Genomic DNA, 6,451 nt, shown 5'->3' with positions numbered 1-6,451 from the left:
TAGTCCATGGCTCAGGAAGATCCCTTGGAGAAGGAAATGGCAACCTACTCCAGTATTCTTGCTTGGGAAATACCACAGACACAGGAGCCTGGTGGGCCACAGTCCATGGGGTCATGAGAGTCAGACGACTTAGCGACTAAACCACCACCACCAAGGCTGATAGGATCTGAACTGATATGTAAAAGGGGTCTAATATACCCATTACCCTCTCCTGGAATTAATTTTGTTGAATAAATAAATAAATGTTCACAGAGAGCTGAAACCTCTTAGTTATCTCGGGCATCCTTCTCCTACCACTATTCCCACTTCATTCCTCACCAGCCACCAAGTCCCATTGGTTGAGGCTCTGTCTGTGGCCCCTCACTTCATCCCCAGATCAAAAGGGGATGGATGGTCAGCCTCGATGTTCTTCCCTCCACAGCCCACTGGCCTTAATTGACTTCAAGAACAGCATTGATCACCCCGCTCCCCAGATGCCCAAAGAAACTCAGAGCTCCTTATCACCTACAAGGTGAAAGGCACACTTTCAAGAATCCTCTTACCCCTTGCCCTCATCTTCCCCCTCAAAGTTCCCTTCTGGGCCCCTCCCAGCTCCTGGAACATTGCATTCTATTTCTTCCCACTAGAAAGTCTTCTCTACATAGTAAAATCTTATTCATCTTGCACACCCAAGTTCAAGGGGCGCCTATTTGGTGATTCTTTTCCTGAGCTCTCCCTCTCCCGAGGTCCCCTCCTTTCTCTGAGAACTACACTGCTGCTTTCCTCTCATTTACCATACTGTGCTTCTGCCCTGTGCTTTAGCATCATTCTCCTCTCCCACTAGGTCTGAGCATCTGAGGGCAGGCTTCTCTCCCACTGATAACCTTCTAAATCATCCAAACAGTGTCTGGTGGTCCATGGCCCTGATCTGACGTGGAGCAGGCACTGTCCACACCCACCACACCGAGGGTGCGGGTCATGCCTCCCACGCTCCCTCAGAAGCTCAGCAATTTCCAGAGACACAGCTGGCAGACCATCCACCGTCACGTAGTCGGCAGCCCAGACCCTGGGGTGGGTGCCTCCTGCTTAGTCTTATTCCATTTAAGGGTGGCAGTCAGAGCCCAAACAAAGAAAAATGTTCCCAGGCATGAGAACTGCGGAAATGAAGAGAGGCAGCTCCTGGCAGCTGCCCCAGGGAGACACCAAATTTAGCCCAAAGGTTGAATATAAATATAATTTAAATGTTTTAATTACAAAAATAACATAACGTTAAAATACTTTAGAAAATAAGGAGAATTAAAGCACCCCTACAGATCCACCATACCGGCATGACTGTTTTCATTTCTGTTCTTTTCAGGCCTTTGTTCTTATAAATACCTATTTTACACGTTACAGCATAAGTACAATTTTGTGTGTTGCCTTTGTACTAAAAATATATATGATAAGCTGGGTTTCTCTGGTGGCTCAGATGGTAAAGATTCCGCCTGCAATGTGGCAGACCCGGGTTTGATTCCTGGGTCAGGAAGATCCCCTGCAGAAGGGCATGGCAACCCATTCCAGTATTCTTGTCTGGAGAATCCCATGGACAGAAGAGCCTCACGGGCTACAGTCCTTAAGGTTGTAAAGAGTTGGACATGACTAAGTGACTAACACTGAGTGAAGCCCACTGTAGACTGAGAGATGAGTGTTTGTATCAGAGTTCTGCCACCTACAAGCTGTGCAGGTTATTGCATCTTTCTGTTTCCTTATCTGTAAAGTGGAGTCAACTGATCTCATAGGATTATTGTAAGGGGAAAATCATCATTCATGAAATCTCAGCACAGAGCCAATGAAAGAGTTAGAGCTCAACAACTGCAAACTTGTTATGTGATTATTACCAAAATATGTGAGGTTCTTTTTTTTAAATTGACTTGTCCCTAGCCAACGACACCCTACAGTTTTTTACACTGGGTTTCAAATGCGTAATTTTACCTCAAATATTTGCAAGTTTAAATCCCTCCAAGTTATATTTCAGCTTAATTTTTTTCTTTCTCCAATCTTTATTTTTTTCCTAATATGCATATATTTTATTGAAGTATAGAAGACTTACAATATTTCAGGTGTACAGTAAGGTGATCCAGTTATACACATGCACGTATATTATTTTTCAGATTATTTTCCACTATAAGTTATTACAAGATATTGACTCCAGTTTCCTGTGCTATACAGTAAACTTTTGTTGCTTGTTGCATATCTGTTTTTTAAAATTAAAAATCTAGCATTCTATTCATACTAAGTCAAACAAGTGGAGTCAGAATGTCATAAATCTTTTAGTTAGGCAAAATTCATAAGTTTTCTAAAATATATATGTTATACATACTATTTATATGTATGTATACAAAAGCTTTTCTACTGTGCTTGATAAAGGCTTGAGAAAAAATATCAAAAGAAAAAGAAGAGATGAAGAAATTAGAAAACATAAACTAAATGAAATGGGAACATTGAATATGAAATAGAAAAGGTAAAACAAACTACATACAAGTAAAAGAGCCTCATATAATCCAGTTGTTTTTAAACATGGCTACTCATTAGAAACAATGAGAGAAATTCTTTTCTCCAAGGCTCCAGATATGGTTCTAACATTTCAGCTCATTTGAAGAGGAGTCCCAGGAAGGCAAAAGACAATTCCACCAGCCCTGAATGTCCCCTGTTGCTGGAACAGCAGCGATTGCCTGAATGGTTGAGCAATGGCCAGGATACAGTGCCCAGGGCAATACCGTCTCCAGAATGCGTTCACGCATGGCTCTCAGCTTGTCTCTGAGGAAACTGTTGTTAGCAAGTAAATGTGCCTACCCTGTCACACAAGGGTCTTGAATTAGGGTAATGGAAAAGTCAGCGGGGTTGAAGGGACAGAGGGGACTTAAGACTTGTGTCCAGGCACAACTTCCCCAGTGCTATGCTGGCCTTACATGCAGGTGAAGGAAGTAGATGCCAACTTGGGGCGATTTCAGACCAGTGCTAAGTTCCGTGCCAAAAATCATCTCCCCGTCCACCACCATGCTTGATGGGGAACCTGGAAGTCTCAATCGGTCATTCCTACGGTTTAAGATTTCAAAGGCATCTATTAAATCATACATATTACTGGCAATGACTTTATCAACACCTTAGTAATTCTGATAATGGGCACCCACCTTGTACTCTGTCCAAGACACTGGCCTGGTGCTCCGCCTAGTGATCCAGCCCCGAGGATGAAGCTCTGCTTTGCCCATGTCAACTCCCTCCTCTGAGTCTGGAGGTCTAGTTCCAAGTCCAGATCCAGTGGAGAGATGTCCCCAGCATGCCTGTCTGCCTGGTGTCTTGCACGACTCCTGTAGCCTGGCTTCCCTGCAGATGTGCTACCCTCCCTCTCACTTCCCCTTCTCTGTGCACTCGATGTTTTGCTGTTTTGATTCCTGTGATGCCAAGGCTCCTCTGGACCACGCCTTGCTGGCTCCTTCCCAGCCCCTCCAAACACAGTCTTGCGCCCACCAGCTTCTGTGGCCTCTAGGGAACAGGCCTAGTTTAGCAGGCCCCAAGTGTGTTACAAGAATTGATATTGGTGGAAATAATAGTTGTAGCATCAAACGGAGCTTTCTAGAATGTTAACAACATATATTTAATTAAGACCTTTTATATGTTCCTTTTGCTTCTTTGAGTAAAAAGACTTCTCTGTCCCTTGAGGCTTGGTTGTGTTTTGCAGCAGTTGGTGCCAAACAGTCTTGCTTTAGGTGCTATCCAGTTGCTGTGTGAATTCTGTGTCTTTCAAAAATGTTGGATCAGATTGCGGTCAGGGACAGGTGGATTCTGGGGTTTCCTGGAAGTAATTTAGTTTCCCCTACCTGGGTTCTTGTCCTACTCATCACTGACTGGCTTCTTCTCAGCTGTCAGATCTCAGCCTCGACATTACCTCCTCAGAAAGGACCTTCTGCCCATCCTATCTGATAGCTATATGGACTATATGAGGATCTTTTACTTGTATCTAGTTTGTTTCACTTTTTCTATTTCATATTCACTCTTCCCATTTCATTTAGTTTATGTTTTCTAACTTCTTAGAAATTAGAAACTTCCCCACCTTTGTTAGCTCCCCACCCCGACCCCCACCCAGTCTGTTTATTTCTAGGCACTTATCACAATTTGTAATTATTTTGTTCACTTGCTTATTTGAGGGAGTCTTCCCCCACTAGGTTGTAAGCTCCAAAAGGAGGGAACCATGTCTATTTTGTAAAACTGTATTCCTAAAGCCCAAAAGAGTGCCAGCTCAAAGTAGATACTCAATGAGTATTTGTTGAATTCAAGTTTTCCTCTTTTCCAATTGAAATGACAGTAAAAAACTATAGACCATACCCATCTCTGATGATCATCAGGTGGCCACTGAGGATAAACCATCGATTCTGTTCTATTTAAAAAGCTGTCATTTGTAAATTTGTTTGTTCACCATATGGACAGTAAGGGCCAATACATGGATGGGCGGCAGGGGCTTCCAGCATCTACTGGGGACTGGGAAGTGGCAGCTTATCTTTGGCTTCCTTCTCCAGCCTCGCTCCACTCTTCATTTCCACATCGTGAAAGCCAATCTTCAAGACATCTGCCAAGTGCCTAGTGCTCTTTTGTTTTTCCCTCTGCTATCAAAGTTTGCTATCAAGAAGAAACCTGGAAAAACTAATTCATACTACAATTCTTCATAAGAGTGTTACTAGCACTAACCACATCAATACTTCAGCCATATGAATGAAACACTAGTGGTCTTAACTGGCACTGGAGGAAGGAAAGTAAGGAAAGGGGCCTGGAGGGACCTACAACCGAGGTGTGTTCATTATATTATGCTCAGCTTACCTCTTTAGTGGTGAACATTTAGAGGCAGAAAGGAAGTAAAATGAGAATAGATACGTGAGGCTGAAATCCTACTCCCTATAAAATAAGTCCCTTGGCTTTTGAAGTCTTGGTGTAACATAAACTGTCAAATGTTAACAGCCATGTTTATAAAACCATGAGATTCACTATTTTTTTTCCCTAGGAGAAAAAAATGGATCCCAGGTGCTTTTTCCAGCTGAACTGCTCAGGTACTTCTGGGCTGAGCACCTTACCTTTGGACAGGTGCCAGGTACACACTTGACTCTCAACAGTGGTGTTGCAAGATGTGTTCTACGAGCTCTTTGCAACCCCTCTTTAAAAGAGCTTCCCTGCCCTGATAGACCAGTTGGTAGTTCAGATAATACTTGTTTGCTTTTTCCCAGCCTTTGGTTCTTTGTCTAGGAAATGGCACCCATTTGCTGGTGAGGGACTGGGTGATCCCTGGACTCTTTTTTTTTTTTTTTTTAGCACGAAGCATTTTCCTCTTCCAAAGAGATGTGATCCCAATCAAAGAGGCCAGTGAGAAGATGAACACTATCAGGGAACCTTCCTGGAACTCAGCTTCCAAGTGTAAAATGGGGATGGTGGTGGTGGTTTAGTCGTTAAGTCATGTCCAACTCTTGTGATGCCATGGACTGTAGCCTACCATGCTCCTCTGTTCATGGGATTTCCCAGGCAAGGATGCTGGAGTGGGTTGCCATTTCCTTTTCCAGGGGATTTTTCCCAACCCAGGGATTGAGCCCGAGTCTCCTACTTTGCAGGTGGATTCTTTACCACTGAGCCACCTGGAAAGCCCAGTATCAGGCCTATTTCACTTTCGGGCTTCCCTGGTGGCTCAGTGGTGAAGAATCCACCTGCAAAGTAGGAGACTCGGGTTCTCGGGCCCATTTCACAGGCTTCCCTGGTGGCTCAGATGGTAAAGACTCTACCTGCAATGCAGGAAATCTGGGTTCAATCGCTGGGTTGGGAAGATTCCCTGGAGAAGGGAATGGCTACCCACTCTAGTTATTCTTGCCTGGAGAATCTCATAGACAGAAGAACCTGGTGGGCTACAGTCCATGGGGTTGCAAAGAGTCGGACATGACTGAGCGACTTACACACACAGGCCTATTTCACAGAGTCATTTCTGAGGTCTTCACTTTCCTAAAACCTTAGCCACTCCTTAAGGCCAAGTCAGGTATCTCCTCCTCTAATGTAGCTTTTTTCATGTGGATCACTTCTTAGAGCCTTATAGGTCCTAGAATTGGTCATTAATGAATTTCTATTTCATTCTCTTTTGTTTCCTTTATGTAATTTAGTTTAACCATCTTAAGCAGACTGTGAGCTCCATAATGGCAAGTTCTGGAATCATTCCTGAACATCCCAGGTTTTCAAATTCTATGTAGTCAATATAATGGCAAAAATAATGAAGATAATAGCAATAATTGTAATTTAATGACAGACTATGATTTCCCAGGCACCCTGCTGAACTCTTTACAAACACTATCTCATTTAACAACCTGTGAGGTAGATATTACTAGGTTCAGTTTACAGATGAGGAAACCAAGCTTCAGGGATTAAGTAGCTTGCTGGAGTCCAGTTGTAAATCAGCAGCTGCAATTTT

Source organism: Bos javanicus, chromosome 3 (genome assembly GCF_032452875.1).
Source record: "Bos javanicus breed banteng chromosome 3, ARS-OSU_banteng_1.0, whole genome shotgun sequence".
NCBI classification, from domain to species: Eukaryota; Metazoa; Chordata; class Mammalia; order Artiodactyla; family Bovidae; genus Bos; species Bos javanicus.
The sequence above is the reverse complement of the archived record's forward strand: the minus strand, read 5'-3'. Positions refer to the sequence as shown.